At 51.4% G+C, this 22,443-nt stretch overlaps 1 protein-coding gene across 4 annotated transcripts in view; it reads right to left on the bottom strand.

Moving 5' to 3' along the window:
• The window catches only part of GPR68 (G protein-coupled receptor 68), a 218,826-nt gene that overhangs the window by 15,829 nt on the left and 180,554 nt on the right, over window positions 1-22,443 (bottom strand). For 2 of the 4 annotated variants that reach the window (XM_078660047.1, XM_078660046.1), the window contains exon 2: window positions 2,827-2,902. The exons of 1 other annotated variant lie outside the window; for it this stretch is intronic. The gene's annotated coding sequence lies outside the window, so the exon portion shown is untranslated. Of the gene's footprint in view, window positions 1-2,821; window positions 2,903-22,443 lie in introns of all 4 variants that reach the window. One more of the 4 variants, XM_078660048.1, reaches the window with a different exon arrangement.

Genomic DNA, 22,443 nt, shown 5'->3' with positions numbered 1-22,443 from the left:
AGACGGGCAGAACCGCTTTTGTTTCTGCCCGTATTGAAAGACACATTCCCGGATGCAAGCGGAGGTCATCATCTGCCAATCTTCTCACTATCCCCAACTTTAAAAGGGTTCGCGGTTCGCGGTTATAGCTACCCGTATTTGGAATCCTCTCCATTTAGGAATCAGGTCCACTTCCTGTTACACTGCAAGAAGCTCCTAAAGACATGGTTCTTTAGGATGGCATATGAGTAATGACTTGTTGCTAACTTGTTTCAGTTACCTCAGCACCATGAAACCAATTGGTGAACATACGCTTTGGAAGTTGTTTTAACATAACATTGGGTTCCTGTACGCCCTTTGGGTTCTTGGTAGAAAGGTTGTTGGTTGTAGTTTGGCATATGGGTGTTTTCATTTATTCAGTGACACTGGGCTCTGCAGGAACAGCTCTGGGGGTAGGGCATAGGCGCATCCCTACAGTATGCAGCCATGATGAGAGTTATTTATTGAAAACTGGCCTTTGCTTGTCATTAGTAACCGCCTACGCGGCATCTCTAAATTTATGCAGAGAAGGCATTGATTTGGTCCCCTGCAAAATGCATTTATTTATTCATGCTGAAAGGTCGTAAATTACATTTCCCGGATTCATTAACACTGCAAATGGGGGAAGATGTTTGTCTTTTTTTCCTACAATGGCACCAGCAATGGGAGTGGTAGGAATAAGAACTGTGGCTTGCTTGATGAATTATTCATAAAAATACATAAAAATAGCTGGAAGAAATTAAACTTCTGTATCTATCTTACTGACCATTTCTCAATATTGTGTAGGGGTTTGACTCAAGTGTATCAATAGCTTTTGTGAATGCAAAAGCCTGCAAATGTGCAAAATTGAAGGTTTTGAACCTGCAAAAACCTTCCTTGCAATGTACGAACCCTACAATAAGTGTTGGTGCTGTCTTTAGAAATAACTTATGTGTTTAAAAGCACCTTCTGCAGAGTTCCTTGTGTGTTCAACAATTTTCAGGCAATAATAAAAATGTCAAGATAACTCTGGTGATTAATGTTCCTTCTGGAGAGAGATGGAGTTTTTCAACTGACAATTTTAACTCATCAAAGTTGCACAGAGGGTTAATATGCCAGCTGCAAAGTAAGTGTACCATGCAGATCAAAGAACTGCATTTTATGTGGATAGCTCAGTGGATTACTGCTTTTGTCACAGTGATCCTTTTGTTGCATAATTTACCGCCATAATATAGCACTGTGACCTATGAAATGTCATCAAAGAGCTGCATGCAAACTGCCTTAAGAACGTTCTGTTTCCCCCGTCTTTTACTATCGTAATGTAGCTAAAAAAGAGTTTGTTTTGGTAGAAATACATTCGTATCAGTAAAGCCAATCTCAAACGTTTAAAATATACAGCCTACAAGTATGGATGACGTGAATCCTACCCCTTGTAATCCTCATTCTCTTACGTAACATTTCCTATAGACTGATTTTTATATATATGATTTACTGTCTCTATGTAATGTGTGTGTGATGTAAAGTGCTCTGACAACCTACACTGGTATGAGTAGCGCTATAAAACAAACAAAATGCATGTGAGAGAGGGGCAATGGAGAAATCAAGATCACTGCTGGATGTTGGTAGTGAAAGCAACCTTGGAAAGGGAGTTCATTTGGGGGGTGGGGGAAGCTTTTGGCACTGGGTACCACCAGCGCTAAACCGGCCCTGCAATGGCAGGGTACATATTATTATTATATCTTAGTGTGACAGAACATCTAACAGTTGTTTTTTGAATCTCAATATGTTCTGTTGGCATACGCCCATTCTTAGTCAAAGCATTTTGGGCCCACAGTGTATCCTCTTTAACAGTACAGCTAGGATTACTATACAAATTTGGCTTACCACATTTGGCACATGACTCTTTAACTTATCTTAGCCCCAGAATGTTTTAACACAGCTGCGGTCCATGCAGGTAACAGTGGTGGGGCCGGGTAAATGGGGGATTTCGTGGGACAATGCAGAGGGAAAATTAAATAAAGAAATAATTTTCTCTTTGCATCGTCCCTCGAAATCCCCCCTTACCCGGCCCTACCACCCCACCGATGTTACCTGCACGGACTCCAGCTGTTTTAACACATATTCATATTAAAACATTCATTAATATGGCTCTGTTGAACTCAGTTGCTGGGTTGGACCAAATAGATAACCATAGCATCAGGGAAGCTTCAGTTTCTTCTAAATAGGCTAGTCCCAATTCATCGTGACAGGAAAAATGGGGCTGCTCGGCGGAAGACCCAATAAAGCCAACAGAAATTATTTTCTTCAATGTGGAGATAGCCTGTGTTAATATAACCCCAAAAACCAGTGCCACAGTAGGCTAAGGGAAAACATTTACGTCTCAACTATATGTTTTAGAGATGAGTTACCTATTTATTGGGCAAAACTGAAAAGTGCACCTAATGATTGTAAAACAATATCTCCTGTTCCACACAGGGTGGAGGCCCAAATATAGGGGAAATCAAAGGATGGACCAGAAAAAGAGAAAATATCAGTCTTCTCAATCTTTGTGTACTTAATGGTTAGCCTTCCTGGCTTAGTGGTTTTTGGACCACAATCGAAACAAATTTCAGATTGACAAGCGTCAAAGTCTAGACCATAAACAAAGGAACCAATGCATCGATCAGTTTTTTGAATCTGTAAGCATCAGGTAACACTAAAACAGATAGCAGATCTGGAATGGGTCTTTGACTGATTTGTGGCATATTTTGTCCATTTAGGCTAAGATGAGCATTGATCATTTATATACATATTAAGAAGGATCAGAGCAAAGACACATCCTTACCGTACCGTCGGTATTAACATATTCAGTGCATTCTCCGTTTATTCCATACTTGACCTTAGCACAGAGTCCAGAATGCAGTCCCTGCAAAAAGGAATTATTGCAGTGTCAACACCCATTGTTGATAAAATGGACCAAACTGTAAACCTATTAACATGGTCAAATGCACAGCTCAGGTCCACAAAGGCCAGGTAAAGCGAACCTGAGAGGCATTAGTGTACTTGCCAATAATCAAGTCAACATTCAAGCACTGCTCAATCATCCAGAGACCTACCCTAAAGTCACATTGCACTTTATAACAATCATTGGTATATGAGACCCAAGTCAGATATTTTTTTAAACCCTCCCAGCCACTTTAGTTACAGAATCAATAGGGAAATAATGCAGATCACTCCTATTTTCCCCTTTTTTTTTTAAACAGGACTATGATCAAGTGTAACCATGAGGGAAGCAGAGAGTGTTTGCTAGCAACATTGAAAACATTTGTAATCAACAAAGCCCATCATTTCACCTTTGATTGATAGAGAATCATTGGGACACCATCAGGTACTTTATTGAGCTTTATTACAGGGGCCCTTTTTTAGGTTTCGCCTGGCGTCGGAGCTCCTAGCTCCGCCCAGGAGAAATCTTATGTCCCTACAGTGTAGGGCTTAGTCCCGCCCTCTGTTCCATTGGCTAGCTCCATAAATGGAGGCTAGCCATTGGAACAGAGATCTGTCCGTCATGGCCGGACCAGATTCGTGGGCGTTCCCGAGATTTTTTCGCTCTCCGCCTCTGCGATGTCGTCATCGCGGCCGTGGGCGGGGCTTATTTTTTTTGCTCGTCGAGGTTTGTTTTGGCCATTCTGCGGCCGACCGAAGTCCAGGTGAGTTGCTTTCAGCCTCCATTCCCGTAATGTAATGCACTGCATAAAATCGGGTCGGCTTGGTTAAGATTATTTGAGTTTACATTTGAATTGATTCGTATATGTTTTCCCCGTGTTTCATTTGCATTTTATTAAAGAATTTGTGCCCACCATTCATCTGTAATTCTACATGGAGTTAATTTGTGTTTCGGGTGAATACTGTTAACAGATGTAACCTGTTTGATCCCCTTTAATTATTAACCCGTTGTAGGCTTGTGTACCTAGTCCTCTTGAGTGAAACAAGGAGTGGAGAGTGGAGAGTGAGTGCAGAGAGAGTGGAGAGGGAGTGGAGAGTGGAGAGTGCAGAGGGAGTGGAGAGTGGAGAGTGCAGAGGGAGTGGAGAGTGGAGAGTGCATAGGGAGTGCAGAGTGGAGAGTGCATAGGGAGTGCAGAGTGGAGAGTGCATAGGGAGTGGAGAGTGCATAGGGAGTGGAGAGTGCATAGGGAGTGGAGAGTGAATAGGGAGTGGAGATTGGAGAGTGCAGAGGGAGTGGAGAGTGGAGAGTGCAGAGGGAGTGGAGAGTGGAGAGTGCATAGGGAGTGGAGAGTGCATAGGGAGTGGAGAGTGCATAGGGAGTGGAGAGTGCATAGGGAGTGCAGAGTGGAGAGTGCATAGGGAGTGGAGAGTGGAGAGTGCATAGGGAGTGGAGAGTGCATAGGGAGTGGAGAGTGCATAGGGAGTGGAGAGTGCATAGGGAATGGAGAGTGCATAGGGAGTGCAGAGGGAGTGCAGAGTGGAGAGTGCATAGGGAGTGGAGAGTGCATAGGGAGTGGAGAGTGCATAGGGAGTGGAGAGTGGAGAGTGCATAGGGAGTGCAGAGTGGAGAGTGCATAGGGAGTGCAGAGTGGAGAGTGCATAGGGAGTGGAGAGTGCATAGGGAGTGGAGAGTGGAGAGTGCAGAGGGAGTGGAGAGTGAAGAGTGCAGAGGGAGTGGAGAGTGGAGAGTGCATAGGGAGTGGAGAGTGCATAGGGAGTGGAGAGTGCATAGGGAGTGGAGAGTGCATAGGGAGTGGAGAGTGGAGAGTGCATAGGGAGTGGAGAGTGGAGAGTGCAGAGGGAGTGGAGAGTGCATAGGGAGTGGAGAGTGCATAGGGAGAGGAGAGTGCATAGGGAGTGCAGAGTGGAGAGTGCATAGGGAGTGCAGAGTGCATAGGGAGTGCATAGGGAGTGCAGAGTGGAGAGTGCATAGGGAGTGGAGAGTGCATAGGGAGTGGAGAGTGCATAGGGAGTGCTAGGGAGTGGAGAGTGGAGAGTGCATAGGGAGTGCAGAGTGCATAGGGAGTGGAGAGTGCATAGGGAGTGGAGAGTAGAGAGTGCATAGGGAGTGGAGAGTGGAGAGTGCATAGGGAGTGGAGAGTGGAGAGTGCATAGGCAGTGGAGAGTGGAGAGTGCATAGGGAGTGGAGAGTGGAGAGTGCATGGAGAGTGGAGAGTGCATAGGGAGTGGAGAGTGCATAGGGAGTGGAGAGTGCATAGGGAGTGGAGAGTGCATAGGGAGTGGAGAGTGCATAGGGAGTGGAGAGTGCATAGGGAGTGGAGAGTGGAGAGTGCATATGGAGTGGAGAGTGCATAGGGAGTGGAGAGTGCATAGGGAGTGGAGAGTGCATAGGGAGTGGAGAGTGCATAGGGAGTGTAGAGTGGAGAGTGCATAGGGAGTGGAGAGTGCATAGGGAGTGGAGAGTGGAGAGTGCAGAGGGAGTGGAGAGTGGAGAGTGCATAGGGAGTGCAGAGTGCATAGGGAGTGCAGAGTGTAGAGTGCATAGGGAGTGCAGAGTGCATAGGGAGTGGAGAGTGGAAAGTGCATAGGGAGTGCATAGGGAGTGCATAGGGAGTGCAGAGTGCATAGGGAGTGGAGAGTGGAGAGTGCATAGGGAGTGGAGAGTGGAGAGTGCATAGGGAGTGGAGAGTGGAGAGTGCATAGGGAGTGGAGAGTGGAGAGTGCATAGGGAGTGGAGAGTGGAGAGTGCATAGGGAGTGCAGAGTGCATAGGGAGTGGAGAGTGCATAGGGAGTGGAGAGTGCATAGGGAGTGGAGAGTGCATAGGGAGTCGAGAGTGGAGAGTGCATAGGGAGTGGAGAGTGCATAGGGAGTGCAGAGTGCATAGGGAGTGGAGAATGCATAGAGAGTGGAGAGTGCATAGGGAGTGGAGAGTGCATAGGGAGAGGAGAGTGCATAGGGAGTGCATAGGGAGTGCAGAGTGGAGAGTGCATAGGGAGTGCAGAGTGCATAGGGAGTGGAGAGTGCATAGGGAGTGGAGAGTGCATAGGGAGTGGAGAGTGCATAGGGAGTGCAAAGGGAGTGGAGAGTGGAGAGTGCATAGGGAGTGGAGAGTGCATAGGGAGTGGAGAGTGCATAGGGAGTGGAGAGTGCATAGGGAGTGGAGAGTGGAGAGTGCATAGGCAGTGGAGAGTGCATAGGGAGTGGAGAGTGGAGAGTGCATGGAGAGTGGAGAGTGCATAGGGAGTGGAGAGTGCATAGGGAGTGGAGAGTGGAGAGTGCATAGGGAGTGCAAAGTGCATAGGGAGTGGAGAGTGCATAGGGAGTGGAGGGTGCATAGGGAGTGGAGAGTGCATAGGGAGTGGAGAGTGCATAGGGAGTGCAGAGTGGAGAGTGCATAGGGAGTGGAGAGTGCATAGGGAGTGCAGAGTGCATAGGGAGTGCAGAGTGCATAGGGAGTGGAGAGTGCATAGGGAGTGGAGAGTGCATAGAGAGTGGAGAGTGCATAGGGAGTGGAGAGTGGAGAGTGCATAGGGAGTGGAGAGTGCAGAGGGAGTGGAGAGTGCAGAGGGAGTGGAGAGTGGAGAGTGCATAGGGAGTGCAGAGTGCATAGGGAGTGCAGAGTGTAGAGTGCATAGGGAGTGCAGAGTGCATAGGGAGTGGAGAGTGGAAAGTGCATAGGGAGTGCATAGGGAGTGCATAGGGAGTGCAGAGTGCATAGGGAGTGGAGAGTGCATAGGGAGTGGAGAGTGGAGAGTTCATAGGGAGTGGAGAGTGGAGAGTGCATAGGGAGTGGAGAGTGGAGAGTGCATAGGGAGTGGAGAGTGCATAAGGAGTGCAGAGTGCATAGGGAGTGGAGAGTGCATAGGGAGTGGAGAGTGCATAGGGAGTGGAGAGTGGAGAGTGCATAGGGAGTGCAGAGTGGAGAGTGCATAGAGAGTGGAGAGTGCATAGGGAGTGGAGAGTGCATAGGGAGTGGAAAGTGGAGAGTGCATAGGGAGTGGAGAGTGCATAGGGAGTGGAGAGTGGAGAGTGCAGAGGGAGTGGAGAGTGCATAGGGAGTGCAGAGTGCATAGGGAGTGCAGAGTGTAGAGTGCATAGGGAGTGCAGAGTGCATAGGGAGTGGAGAGTGGAAAGTGCATAGGGAGTGCATAGGGAGTGCATAGGGAGTGCAGAGTGCATAGGGAGTGCAGAGTGGAGAGTGCATAGGGAGTGCAGAGTGGAGAGTGCATAGGGAGTGGAGAGTGCATAGGGAGTGGAGAGTGCATAGGGAGTGGAGAGTGCATAGGGAGTGGAGAGTGGAGAGTGCATAGGGAGTGGAGAGTGCATAGGGAGTGGAGAGTGCATAGGGAGTGGAGAGTGCATAGGGAGTGGAGAGTGCATAGGGAGTGCAGAGTGGAGAGTGCATAGGGAGTGGAGAGTGCATAGGGAGTGGAGAGTGCATAGGGAGTGCAGAGTGGAGAGTGCATAGGGAGTGCAGAGTGGAGAGTGCATAGGGAGTGCAGAGTGCATAGGGAGTGGAGAGTAGAGAGTGCATAGGGAGTGGAGAGTGCATAGGGAGTGGAGAGTGTAGAGTGCATAGGGAGTGCGTAGGGAGTAGAGAGTGCATAGGGAGTGGAGAGTGCATAGGGAGTGGAGAGTGCATAGGGAGTGGAGAGTGCATAGGGAGTGGAGAGTGCATAGAGAGTGCAGAGTGCATAGAGAGTGCATAGTGGAGAGTGCATCAGGAGTGCAGAGTGGAGAGTGCAGAGTGCATGGAGAGTGCAGAGTGCATGGAGAGTGCAGAGTGCATGGAGAGTGCATAGGGAGTGGAGAGTGCATAGGGAGTGGGGAGTGCATAGGGAGTGGAGAGTGCATAGGGAGTGGAGAGTGCTTAGGGAGTGGAGAGTGCATAGGGAGTGCAGAGTGCATAGGGAGTGCAGAGTGCATAGGGAGTGCAGAGTGCATGGAGAGTGCATAGGGAGTGGAGAGTGCATAGGGAGTGGAGAGTGGAAAGTGCATAGGGAGTGCAGAGTGCATAGGGAGTGCAGAGTGCATAGGGAGTGCAGAGTGGAGAGTGCATATGGAGTGCAGAGTGCATATGGAGTGCAGAGTGGAGAGTGCATAGGGAGTGGAGAGTGCATAGGGAGTGGAGAGTGCATAGGGAGTGGAGAGTGCATAGGGAGTGGAGAGTGCATAGGGAGTGCAGAGTGGAGAGTGCATAGGGAGTGGAGAGTGCATAGGGAGTGGAGAGTGGAGAGTGCATAGGGAGTGGAGAGTGCATAGGGAGTGCAGAGTGGAGAGTGCATAGGGAGTGGAGAGTGGAGAGTGCATAGGGAGTGGAGAGTGCATAGGGAGTGGAGAGTGCATAGGGAGTGCAGAGTGCCTAGGGATTGCAGAGTGCCTAGGGATTGCAGAGTGCCTAGGGAGTCCAGAGTGCCTAGGGAGTGCAGAGTGCATAGGGGGTGCAGAGTGCATAGGGAGTGCAGAGTGCATAGGGAGTGCAGAGTGCATAGGGAGTGCAGAGTGCATAGGGAGTGCAGAGTGCATAGGGAGTGCAGAGTGCATAGGGAGTGCAGAGTGATTGCAGAGGTAGTGCAGAGTGATTGCAGAGGTAGTGCAGAGTGCAGAGGGATTGCAGAGTGCATAGGGAGTGGAGAGTGCATAGAGAGTGCAGAGTGCATAGAGAGTGCATAGTGGAGAGTGCATCAGGAGTGCAGAGTGGAGAGTGCAGAGTGCATGGAGAGTGCAGAGTGCATGGAGAGTGCATAGGGAGTGCAGAGCGCATAGGGAGTGCAGAGGGAGTGCAGAGCGCATAGGGAGTGCAGAGTGCATAGGGAGTGCTAGAGAGTGCAGAGTGAGTAGGGAGTGCTAGGGAGTGCTAGAGAGTGCGAGTGATTAGGGACTGCTAGGGAGTGCTAGAGAGTGCAGAGTGAGTAGGGAGTGCTAGAGAGTGCAGAGTGAGTAGGGAGTGCTAGAGAGTGACTGCAGAGATTAAGCTAATGGCAATGTAAATTACAATGCCATTTATTTATCTGTTTTCAAAACCAACACATAAATACAAATTTTGTCATTTACAATGCCAATAACTCTAACTTTTCCAAAGGCGAAACCATTGCATTGTAAATGCTTGTTATGGGATTGAGTTGAAATCAAATCTTTCGTACACAGAATAGGAAGGCAATGAATATAAGAAAAAAACAGAGCCCTAGAAGTCTGGGAAGATATCCAATGAAGAAAAAGAAGTGTTGGTGAAATAGGTACTGCTAAGTTCTCTTTCTTATAGTAGTCTGATGTAACTGGTCCCATGCAACTGTTCTAATTGTTATCTTCTGTTTATGAAGCGAGGCTTTGTAATTAGCTCTGCAACAAATAATTTCACATTTATCTCTGGAAATACATTTCAAAGGTCCATGCAATATATAATTAACAGTTGAGCATGCAGAGTCAAACCATTTAAGGTTTGATTACGAGTTTGGCAGTGGGGGAGCGTGAACGCCATGCCGGTGGCCCGCTCCCGCACCGTCAAAACCATGTGCGCACCGCCACTAGGTTATGACTTGTTTGTCACAGGTGGGCAATTCTTTGGCGTTCCTACAGCGGTGCCTATAAAATAGGTACCGCAATGGGAACTTCAAAGGCAGTACCTGCAGAGCATGGACAGATGCAACCCATGCCTTGCAGGTACTGGGGTGCATGCCCACAGGGCGGCACAACATCTGCCCCCCTGCATGCACCTGATGGCCCTGTTTCCTCTCTGCCATGGTTTTCATGGAGTAGGAAACGCCATGAAAACTGGGTGGAGAGGAAACTCGTAATATGCTTGCCAGGACTGTGGCAGTCACGCCAAGCATATTGCGGCCTCTAGACTGCTGCGCCAATGCCAGGGTTTTCCGATCCCTGGCGGTTGTGACAGTTCCATTGCGGTCCAAACACCCTACATGTAATGGGGCCCCCACTAGTCTGGCGATCCTCAGACCGCCAAACTCGTAATCAGGCCCTATGTGTTTTTGGATGCTTAGAATGACCGGTTGATGTAAGCAGGTTATTGATGGTGGTACAGATCATAGAGAAATCATTATAAATTGAATCAGTATTTGGGTTCCAATTTAAACATTTATCAATATCTGCATGGCATCTTATCAACAATTTGATAAGAAACTGAGAGGGTCGATCATACTCAAATTTAGTCTTAATCCACCATATGGATTTGTCCCTTGGAATGAGAGTCTGTCTACTAAGGGTTTAGACAAAAACACAAATAAGCTACAAAGTATAATGGTTTCTAAAGCCTAACTCCAAAGTGGAGTGATCTGCTATGCTTCCTTGCTCTGCCTGAAAAGGAGGGAATGGCTGGAACAACATTCTGGAGAGAATGTGCCAGTACGGATGATGTTGGATCTGGGAAGGCAGGTTCGAGTCTCGACTCATCATCCTCTGATTATGGGTAAATCGATTAATCTCCCTGTGCCTAAAAAATAAAAAAGAACTTATCCTTGTGTAATGTACCTTCGGGTCGAAGTCGCCCTGAATAAAACTGCAAAAAAAACCTTAGATAAATCATCAGAAAACGATTCAGATGTAACCCAAGTTTGTTGAAAACAGAATGATGTCGTAGCATTTGATAAAAGTAACCAAGTTCTCATTTGACAATTTGGAAAACAAACCCACTATGATCCAAGGCAGTACATTAGTAATCCTACCCCCAAAACTGTAGTTCACTGGAATATTAGAGGATAAAAACTTAGACCCCTGGGAAAAGTGACGCCGTATTTTCAAATGAACAGTTGATTCAGACTGAAGTCAATCCACAGCTTCAATCACTGAAAATCGATTTTGGAGTGGGACTGAGTGATTCATAATGGAAAAGAAGCAACAATGGAATGATCACGTGGGGAGTTTTAAAAAATAAAATGGAATCCTGGTGGGTTGTAGAAAAACCTTTGCAGAAGAGTCATTTTTACTCTATGCTCATGTCTGTTTGAATCTCCTACAACAGCTGGTTCCTGAAATTGACTGCAAAGCAGTCCCCACCATAAAGCTTCGGGGAAGGACTAATCCAAGGTGTCAGTCTTACATGTAGGAGTAGGATCCGGTTTGAATAACAAAAGTTCATGCTTACAACGTACAACCTTATTCTTCATTGATCTATGGTTTCTAATTCTACTAATAATTAGATTTTATTGTACAAACATTTAAAATAAACTTCCAAGTTAGAGTCCTTGGAGAGTAACTCAGACTGCGAAAAAAAGTCTCCTCATGCTTTAGTGCTGCCTTTAATTTGCACTTTTTGATGACGGGACAGATGCGTAGAACTGAATAACTTCTATTATCATGCACTTCAGCGTCAACAATTATGATTCACTCCTGACAAAAGCTTTTCCAGGTAGTTCAGTGGGAGCAGTCACTGGAGGAATCCGGATGGAGTCCTCCCCACATGTCAAGCTTTTCTCCCGTGTTCGATTTCTTTATCTAATGTCGCGATGGCCTGCCCCTTGTGTTTCGTTAGGGACAACGAGCAGCTCTTACCTTCAAGAGGAGTCCTAAAGCTTTCCTTTCCCCCCATTTCGAAATGTATTCTTGAGGCTTAAGTGGGGAAGCCAAGAGAAGTGCCCGATCCCCGCCTCCATTGGCATTGGACCGACCCCACACTTCACCAGGGCCCACACACATTGCACACAGCAGGGCAGTGAGTGCACTACAAAGCATTCGTCCCAGTGTAAGTAAGGGCCCCTCCTACCTGCACCCCTCATCAGCACCAATGTGGGAGTTGCAGCCTCCCCTTAACACCCAGGCAGCAACAATTCCAGGATCTTACTTGAACGACTAGTTTTTACTGAACACTGCAGCTCCTATCCCTTTAAATATTGAAATGAAATGTTGGCATTCTGCAAATGCACAGATGGAGATCTGCTATCTCGCCCTGCATTTACAAGCAATTGGAGGGTTTGTAGATGTAAATCCTGCCTCATAATACTACAGAAGGCTATTTTGCGCTATGTCGGTCGTAGAGCACAAATATCCCAGGTCTCATCACAGATGCTGTACAAAATTTGCATCTGCAAAGCGCCCTTTCTTATAATATTTTCTTACCACTCCCCCATTGCAAAGCTGTTCCTCTCATACCTTTCCAAGGGTGTCTGATGTTGCCTCCAGATTTCCTCCCATTGGTTTTTATGTTGACCTGTCTGGAAATGTCCTTTCTCCAAATATGAAAAGACTTGCAGAAAGAACGGCAACATCATAGATAAAACCACTACTAGAAAAGAAAAAGAAAAAGTCTACTTCGCGAACGAACAAACTGAGGACGTGAGAGTGTGGTGACAGAAAAGAGGTGGAGTTAGGAAGCGGGATTCAGAAAAGGTAAAGTCAATGACACTCAGTCTGATAGCAAATAAGCATTATTGTTACTAACTCTGTGCCCCTAAATAAATTTACAATTAGGGGAAATGAGTTAGTAAAACAGTGTTATGACACTGCCTGCACAGACCTTTGTGTTTATAAAAAGCCTAGAGGTGGGGTCTGTTTGTTGTTGGCGACACACAGTACAACAATCTTTGTTGGTGCCCCCCACAATAACCTCCTTCACAGATTCCCTCACTACCACCCTCAAATGCTGCCCCTCATCTCTCCATAGCACCTCTCACATTTATTTTATAGCGCTATTCATCCCACTGGAGAGTGTCAGAGCTCTCACCAACGCAAACATATTACTCAGGGATAATGAGTGTAAATCAATCTATAGGGAACGCCACTTAAGACAAAGAAGACTACAAAGTGTAGGAATTGCATGGCATCCATACTGGTATGCACTATATGTTAAGAGTGCTTGGTCTGGAGAAACGAAGGGGCAGATTTTGCATGTTTTCACGCAGTGTAGTAACTAAAGTTGCTACGCTACATTGAGTGAAAAGGAGAGGGCACCCCAGCACCATATCTACCAAGCACAATCGCACCATATACTATGTTATGGTGCTGCTGTTCCCACCTCTACGGCCCAAAGTGTTAAGAAAATCCACCCGATAAGCTCAGGGTTTAAAACGTAACATAATGATGTGGATTGCCGATTCACTGAAATTGTAGGACTAACCAAAGGGACCCTTTTTAGGATTCTTAGAATAATGAAGGATTGAAGAAAAAACAATAAGGTTTTAACCCTTAGCTTAAAATGTGAATGCAGTGCTTTGATGCCAGTTCTCAGCTCTATGTGCTATATTAAAAGGATTGAAACTCATGAACTCCAAACAACAAAAGGATCTCTGTGATAAAAGCAAGTAACCCACTGAGCTTTTACATAAAATACAATTCTGATCTTTGTGTTAGAGGCTGTGCTTTGCAGCATGCACATTAACCCTCTATGCTACTTTATCATGATATAGTACTGACTCGACAAATCACAGATCTCTCCATCTAATGTATTAACCACCAGAGTTATCATGCCACTACTACATCCTGAGAAATGACTGATCAACGCAGCTGCTGTGATCTCTCCTCAGCCTGTCATGCAATGGCCGCCCAGTGTAGAGGCACCGGTCGCACTGACCTAAAGCTGACACTTCAGGTCAATACTAGTGAGTTTAATGTACTTGCTGCATACATCTATGTGTAACCTGCTGTTTACATACTTTAATCATCGTCATCGAGAGTGTTAATCTGCCTGCTGCAGAGCACTGAATGTGAACTGCAGGTCAGCTACTTAAATGATAGTTTGGTGAGTTTTATTTATTTATTTTGAGAGTTTTATATAGCGTTAGCTAGACCCGGAGATCAGAGTGCTTTACATAAGGTTCCACAGAAATTACAAAATTACACCAGTTACATGTTACATCAGTTACTAGAAAAACATTTCAAGAGAGTAGAAGACGAAATAAATGGAGCTTAGAAGGGTAAGGGGGTATAGATAAATATATTTGTGGTAGAAAGCTCATTGTATAACCTGCAGGATTCATATCACATCAAAACAGAGCTCAGCCTTCATGGGGAAGAGCCCATTTTTGGCAACAGCTTACACCGCTGCAACAAATGACATTTAAGCGTTGCCTTGAGACGCAGTGACTGCAGAGGAGTGATTGAGTACTGGCTTCTGTCCTTCAGTTTCATCTTCAGTCACCAAATTGCTCCTATGCATGCCGTCTCCTTTGTCAGCTCTGGCCGGGTAGATACAGTGATGCAAACGTTCCCAGAGAAGTATTCCTTCAACAAATGCATATTGGACTTGCTCACAGGTCCTGAGCACTGCTAAACATACATTCACATAGACCAGATTGTGTTCCTTTAGAATCACGAGCTTCTGAACACTTCACTCCAAGGCTCTGTGAATCTTCTCACTAGCCAACAATCTCACATCTTATGCTAGCAATCAAATATCCATCACAAAGATAAGATAGTTCTTGACGACACCTGCACAGGTGACCGTAATTTGACCGATATGGAGGCAGCTACATTGCCACACCAAAAATAAATAAAACAAAAGCCACACACTCCAAATAAAATACAAAACCCCCGTTTCTCCTATTTTAAAACCTTCCTGCTTCAACATCTTATCTATAGAGCGGACATGCCAGCTGTTGGACAGGCCGCATGGTCGGGCTGCCCCCTCCCCGCAATGGGACCTGGACCCTGGCTCCCCCTGCATCCCCCAGCCAGAGTCCCCGACGACCACCCGAAGTACACTGCAATTCCTCACCCACAAGACACCAGCTCCGAACCCAGCTGGCCCGGGTCACCATCCACTCCACGGCCTCGGCCCAGCCGCCCTCTTGGGCCACTACAGCACGAGGCCGCGTGGCCTCAACTCGACCCTCACCCTGGGCCCGGCCGGGCCCGACATCGAGGCACCAACCTCCCCCCGGGAGGCAGAGTGACCACTTGGCGAGTCAATGGGAGAAAGGAATCGTCAACGGCTCTCCTCCGCCAGGTGTCGATCACCCCCGGCCGCCTGGGCGCTGGCTCCACCCCCATGCTGGGTGTCTGGACTCCCTCATCCCGGACCTCCCGGCCCCCCAGGCGCGAGGGTCCGGACATCAAAGGGGACCAGACCTATAACTGGGGCAGGACCAGACCAGGAAACCAGTTGTATCCTGGAGTCGAGAGACCCGAGAAGAACTCCTCCGTGACTTGGCCTGCTGGCGCTGCCGCGGCCCTCTGCCTCGTGAAACCATCGTCTTGGCCTGCTGGCGCTGCCGCGGCCCTCTGCCTCGTGAAACCATCGCCTTGGCCTGCTGGCGCTGCCGCGGCCCCTGCCTCGTGAAACCATCGTCTTGGCCTGCTGGCGCTGCCGCGGCCCTCTGCCTCGTGAAACCATCGTCTTGGCCTGCTGGCGCTGCCGCGGCCCTCTGCCTCGTGAAACCATCGTCTTGGCCTGCTGGCGCTGCCGCGGCCCTCTGCTTTAAGAGACTATCACCTTGGCCTGCTGGCGCTGCCGCGGCCCGATCCACAGACACTCCAGCTCGAGGATTGTGAGCTCGCCTGTTACCACTACCTGTACCGATCCGGTACCAAGACTGTCCCGCTACCCCCTTTCCCTACAGAGACTAGAAGTGAGAGGACCCCCGGGTCCAAGATCTCCTGTATCGCTGATATCCTTGCCTTAAGAACCTTATATAAAGCCTTGAACTCGACTTGGTGTGGTGCCTGTTTGTGGGGAGGGAGGTAACTTGTCTGTACGATCGCCGGAGACGGTCCCCCTCGGGGATCTCTCCCTCGGTATCCGGCCGACCCTCAGGGTCCCCGTCTAACATTGGTGGCCAGCGACGGGATCCGAACCTACGCATAATCGTACAGAAAGTCACTCGCCCCACCACACACAACAACCATGTCAATAGAGAGCGGAACAACGGAGAAATTTCAGATGGAAAAATTGGAAGACTACAACCACCGGGAACTGAAGCAATATTGCATAGAACTTGGACTTCCAACCACAGGTCTTAGCACAAAGGAAGACTTCAAACGAGCCCTAGAAGCTTGGGCGGAAACGGGTACGGCCGTACCCCGAACACAAACAACCGAGACGAGCCCCGCACCAACTAAAGAAAGAGCGGATCTCTCCCTGGAAGAGATCCGAGAAAGAGAAAAAACCAGACTCCACGAATTAGAACTTGCCCGACTTCGCTTGGATGGGGAACTCAAGCTGGCAGAACAAAAAATAACCCTGGAACACTTACGGCTCAGGGAAGAGCGGGAAGACAAGCAAAGACAGAGGGAGCTAGAGGAAAAGAGACTAGAGTACGAACATGAGCGCAATCTCAAAGCACTGGAGGTCCAGAAACAGAATAAAGACCTCGGGCTCCCCGAACGACCGACCCCGTCTGCCTCGACCGAACCCAAGGTTCACATCCCCAAAGATGTCATCCGGGAATACCACAAGAACGATGATATACAGCAGTGGTTTAAAGCCTATGAGGTGGCAATGACCTCCCACCGGATTCCCCGAAGCGATTGGGGGGCCGGTTTATGGGGGAGGTTTGTCAACGAAGGGCGGGACGCCCTGCTACAACTCCCGGACCAGCTGATGACCTCCTACGACCACATGAAGGCCGCCCTCCTCACTCGATACGGGCTCACACCGGAGATGTACCGCCAACGGTTCCGCGACTGCAAACGGATTCCGGGTACAACTTGGGTGGAGTACGTGAACTTTTTTAGCCGAGCCTTCGAGGGGTGGATCAAGGGCAACAAAGTAACCACCTACGAACAACTCTTTGACCTTATCGTATGGGAGCACCTGTCGAACAACTGCTTCGTGGAGCTCCGGCAACACCTCCTGGACAGTAAGCTAACCGACCCTCGACAACTAGCCGTCGAAGCCGACCGGTGGGAAAGCACCCGAGTTGGCAGGAACGCACCCAGCGAATTATCCAGACCGTATCGCCCCCGAGGGGGAGGAGGAAGTCAGGGTCGGGGGAGAGACACCGGCCCCTCGTCACCCCCCAGAAACCCCTCGACCCCGGTTGGCCGAGGAAGCCCTGCCGTCCGGGCCGGTTTCCGGGCCAACATTACGTGCCACAGGTGCCAGTGACCCGGCCACTACGCCAGTGATCCCAATTGCCCAAAGAACCCGAACACTACCCCCCGCCAAGTTGCAGCGGCGGCCCTAGGGGAAGAACTAATCCCGGAAGACCAGGAAGAGTACGAGACCGATCCCTCTGAATGGGCACCCGCCGCCATGGCACTGGTCTGCTTAGGGGAGAGAGACATGATTCCGCGGGGCCCCCTTCCCGCCAACACACAGAAGTACGGTCAATGGGTCAACATTAATGGCCGCCGGGCGGAAGCCCTCCGCGACACCGGGGCCAGTGTAACGGCGGTCCGACGCCACCTCGTCACTCCAGACCAAATCTTGCCGAACATTCTTTGCCCTGTCCGATCAGCCGACAATTCCGAAAGCCTATGCCACATGGCCTGCGTCCCCTTCGGGTGGGGGGGAGTAACAGGGATGTTAAAAGTAACTGTCCGCGATGATGCCCCCGTGGACTGCCTCCTAGGAAACGACCTTGAAAGCTCTCCCTGGGCAGCTGTCGAACGGAGGGAGCACCTGGGGATGCTTGGCCTCCCCGAATGGGTCTGCGTCACGACCCGGTCCATGACCGCCCGCGCGGTCCCCAGCCCAGAAGAGCCCGAGTGGCCAGAACCTCCTCCCGCGCTCATCCCCGAGGAGGCCGCCCCAGAAGCCAGTCCATTGACCCAAACCGAGGAAGGATCCGACCAGCTTCGGGACGTCCCTGACCTGGCACAATGGCGGCAGGAGGGAGGCCCCACGCAGGAACAATTCCGGGCCGAACAGAAAACCTGTCCCTCTCTCGAAGGACTCCGGCAGCAAGCCCTGGCCCAGAGCGCCGGGGATACCTCGGGGGCCCACTGGATCTACTGGGACCAAGACCTGCTCTACAGCGAGCAGAAAGTTGCAGAACTAGGGGCCAGTCGGGTGCTGGTGGTGCCCCTTCGCTTCCGAGACTTCCTCCTGAACTTAGCCCACGATGTCCCCCTTGCCGGACACCTGGGGCAGGATAAAACCTACGACCGCCTGGTGACCCATTTTTTCTGGCCCCACATGCGGAAGGATGTCACCAACCACTGCAAGGCCTGCCCCACCTGCCAGGCCAGCGGAAAAAGTGGCCGAAAAATCAAAGCACCATTACAACCCTTTCCTGTCGTCACCACCCCGTTTGAACGAGTGGGAATAGACATTGTGGGGCCCCTCGACCCTCGAACAGCCCAAGGACACCGGTTCATCCTGGTCCTGGTAGACCACGCCACCCGCTATCCCGAAGCCATCCCCCTTCGGACTGTGACGGCCCCCGTGGTGGGCCGGGCCCTGATGGGGATCTTCTCCCGGGTGGGGTTCCCCCGGGAGGTCGTCAGTGACAGGGGCACGAACTTTATCTCCAGATATATGAAGTCCCTCTGGCAGCAATGCGGGGTCACCTACAAATTCACGACCCCCTATCACCCGCAAGGAAACGGACTGGTCGAGAGATTCAACCGCACCCTCAAGGGGATGATTATGGGTCTAGGAGAACCCCTTCGACGCCAGTGGGACGTGCTGCTTCCATGCCTCCTGTTTGCCTATCGGGAGGTCCCGCAGAAGTCCCTCGGCTTCAGCCCCTTTGAACTACTGTACGGGCACCCCGTCCGGGGCCCCCTCAGCCTAGTCAAGGAAGGTTGGGAGCAGCCTCCCCAGAAAACTCCCCCGGACATCTACCGATATCTCCTGGCTCTCCGCAACCAGACCCGGCGGTTCCGAGACACCGCCAAAGCCAACCTCGAGGCCAGTCAGGAGGACATGAAGAGGTGGTACGATCAGCACACGTCCTCCATTGAGTTCGAACCTGGACAACAGGTCTGGGTGATGTCCCCGGTTGAGCCCTGTGCCCTCCAAGACAGATGGTCCGGGCCCTTCAAGGTAATCGAACGCAAGGGGCCCGTCACCTATTTAATCGACATGGAGACTGCCCGGAACCCTCTACGGGTCCTCCATGCCAACAGGCTCAAACCCCATTTTGTGCGATCCGAACTCAGCCTCCTGATGGCTACCGATACTGGGACAGAAGAAGACTCCGAACCCCTTCCGGACTTACTGAGGGGCCTCGAGCAGGATGGCTCGGTGGAAGGGGTCCAGCTCTCCGAGGCCCTGTCCCCGGAGCAACGCCAAGACTGCCAAACGCTCCTGAGGCAGTTCGCCTCCCTGTTCTCCCTCACCCCCGGAGTCACCCCCTGGTGCCTCCACGATGTGGACACCGGGGACAGCCCTCCTATTCGACACCGGGCATACCGCGTACCAGACCGGGTACGAGCCTGCATCCAGACCGAGGTGTCCAAGATGCTGACCCTAGGAGTGATCGAACCCTCAGACAGTCCCTGGGCGAGCCCAGTCGTCCTGGTTCCCAAGGCAGCTGCCCCGGGCGTTGCCCCTGAGCTCCGGTTCTGCGTGGACTATCGAGGGCTGAATGCAGTTACCCGGACCGACGCTCATCCCATCCCCCGGGCAGACGAGCTAATTGACCGGATGGGGGCCGCCCGCTACCTGAGCATCTTCGACCTAACAGCGGGCTACTGGCAGATCGGCCTCACCCCTAGGGCCCAAGAACGATCCGCCTTCTCTACCCCAGACGGGCACTACCACTTTAAAGTCATGCCCTTCGGCATGAAAAACGCCCCGGCAACGTTCCAACGGCTGGTAAACCAGGTACTGGCGGGCCTGGAAGACTTCAGCGCCGCCTACCTGGACGACATTGCTGTGTACAGCCACCAGTGGACCGACCACCTCCGCCACCTGCGGGAGGTTCTACACGCCCTCCAGCAAGCAGGGCTCACCATCAAGGCCAGCAAGTGCCAAGTTGGCCAAGGGTCCGTGACCTACCTGGGACACCAAGTGGGAAGCGGGCTGGTGGCCCCTCTCCAACTCAAGATTGCTGCCATCCAGGCCTGGCAACCCCCGACGAGCCAAACGGAGGTCCGGGCCTTCCTGGGGCTCACCGGATACTACCGGCGGTTCGTGAAGGACTATGGCAGCATCGTGGGGCCCCTCACAGAGCTCACCTCCAAAAAGAGCCCCAAAACCGTCAACTGGACCCCGGACTGCCAATCAGCCTTCGAGAAGCTAAAGACCGCCATGTGCACGGCCCCCGTGCTCCAGGCTCCCGACTACAGCCGGGAATTCCTTGTGCAAACGGACGCCTCCGATCATGGTGTGGGGGCCGTCCTCTCCCAACTCAACGCCGAAGGGGTCGACCATCCGGTGGTCTTCATCAGCAGACGCCTCTTGCCCCGAGAACAGCGCTGGAGCACCATTGAGAGGGAGGCCTTCGCCGTAGTCTGGGCACTCAAGAAGCTCCGGCCATACCTCTTCGGCACCCACTTCCGGGTGCAAACAGACCACCGACCCCTGCAATGGCTGATGCAAATGCGGGGGGAGAACCCGAAGCTGTTGCGCTGGTCCATCTCCCTGCAGGGGATGGACTTCACGGTGGAACATCGTCCAGGCCAGGACCACGCCAACGCCGACGGCCTGTCACGCTTTTTCCGCCTCAGCGAGGAGAGTCCCCAGGAAGATGGCTGACTCTCCCCGCCTTCAGCTGGGGGGGACGCATGTTGGACAGGCCGCATGGTCGGGCTGCCCCCTCCCCGCAATGGGACCTGGACCCTGGCTCCCCCTGCATCCCCCAGCCAGAGTCCCCGACGACCACCCGAAGTACACTGCAATTCCTCACCCACAAGACACCAGCTCCGAACCCAGCTGGCCCGGGTCACCATCCACTCCACGGCCTCGGCCCAGCCGCCCTCTTGGGCCACTACAGCACGAGGCCGCGTGGCCTCAACTCGACCCTCACCCTGGGCCCGGCCGGGCCCGACATCGAGGCACCAACCTCCCCCCGGGAGGCAGAGTGACCACTTGGCGAGTCAATGGGAGAAAGGAATCGTCAACGGCTCTCCTCCGCCAGGTGTCGATCACCCCCGGCCGCCTGGGCGCTGGCTCCACCCCCATGCTGGGTGTCTGGACTCCCTCATCCCGGACCTCCCGGCCCCCCAGGCGCGAGGGTCCGGACATCAAAGGGGACCAGACCTATAACTGGGGCAGGACCAGACCAGGAAACCAGTTGTATCCTGGAGTCGAGAGACCCGAGAAGAACTCATCCGTGACTTGGCCTGCTGGCGCTGCCGCGGCCCTCTGCCTCGTGAAACCATCGTCTTGGCCTGCTGGCGCTGCCGCGGCCCTCTGCCTCGTGAAACCATCGCCTTGGCCTGCTGGCGCTGCCGCGGCCCCTGCCTCGTGAAACCATCGTCTTGGCCTGCTGGCGCTGCCGCGGCCCTCTGCCTCGTGAAACCATCGTCTTGGCCTGCTGGCGCTGCCGCGGCCCTCTGCCTCGTGAAACCATCGTCTTGGCCTGCTGGCGCTGCCGCGGCCCTCTGCTTTAAGAGACTATCACCTTGGCCTGCTGGCGCTGCCGCGGCCCGATCCACAGACACTCCAGCTCGAGGATTGTGAGCTCGCCTGTTACCACTACCTGTACCGATCCGGTACCAAGACTGTCCCGCTACCCCCTTTCCCTACAGAGACTAGAAGTGAGAGGACCCCCGGGTCCAAGATCTCCTGTATCGCTGATATCCTTGCCTTAAGAACCTTATATAAAGCCTTGAACTCGACTTGGTGTGGTGCCTGTTTGTGGGGAGGGAGGTAACTTGTCTGTACGATCGCCGGAGACGGTCCCCCTCGGGGATCTCTCCCTCGGTATCCGGCCGACCCTCAGGGTCCCCGTCTAACACCAGCTTTTGTACCCATGGAAGTCCCCATGCCCATCTACGTGTACCATTTTTTTTTTCCCCCAAGACCTTTATTGCACATGTTGCATTTGACACAGCATATAGCCTACAACCTCTTTGGGCCGGCTGCAATAAGTGGAATCTGTACTTATAGTCGGTAGGTCAACACAGCCGTTGTAGCCGACAACCCTGGGGTCCGGCGGCGTGGTAGGGTAAAACATGTACATATTACACCTAGGGCAGCTCGGGTAACAGTCCGGTCTATGATTTTTACATATTTTTCTTGGTAGTGAGCCTCCGGTGTCATGGGTCTGCTATCAGCAATCCATGAACTTCTATGGTTAGTATCCATTGGCAACAGTTAACAGTGGAAGCAGAAATAGAGGGAAGCACAGGTCTGTCGCGTGTGATACTGTGGTGTAACAATCAGTTGGAGCAATGGTGTGTTGCATCAGGGCTTAGGGGTAGGCGCATTCGGCGGCGGCAGGTGGAAGCGGCCGTCATAGCCGTAACCCATTCACCTGGTGTCTCAGCCTGTGTGCCATTCTCCAGTAGTGGTGATGTTGTTATGGTGGTTAGAGATATAAGTCACAGCGTAGGACCATCAGTGTGTGATCGGTGAGCGCTTTCCCCAGTCACGTCTCTCAAGTTGTGTGCGACGCGCCTCTAATCATGTGTATGTAGTGGAAGTAGTGAGCGCCAGCGGAGGTGTTGGTATCAGCATCGCGTGTGTATATCACCCAACGTCCAACCAGGTATGATAAAG

The sequence above is a fragment of the Lissotriton helveticus genome, chromosome 9 (genome assembly GCF_964261635.1).
Source record: "Lissotriton helveticus chromosome 9, aLisHel1.1, whole genome shotgun sequence".
In the NCBI taxonomy this organism is placed as follows: domain Eukaryota; kingdom Metazoa; phylum Chordata; class Amphibia; order Caudata; family Salamandridae; genus Lissotriton; species Lissotriton helveticus.
Note: the sequence above shows the minus strand (reverse complement) of the source record. Positions and strands in the feature narration are given on the sequence as shown.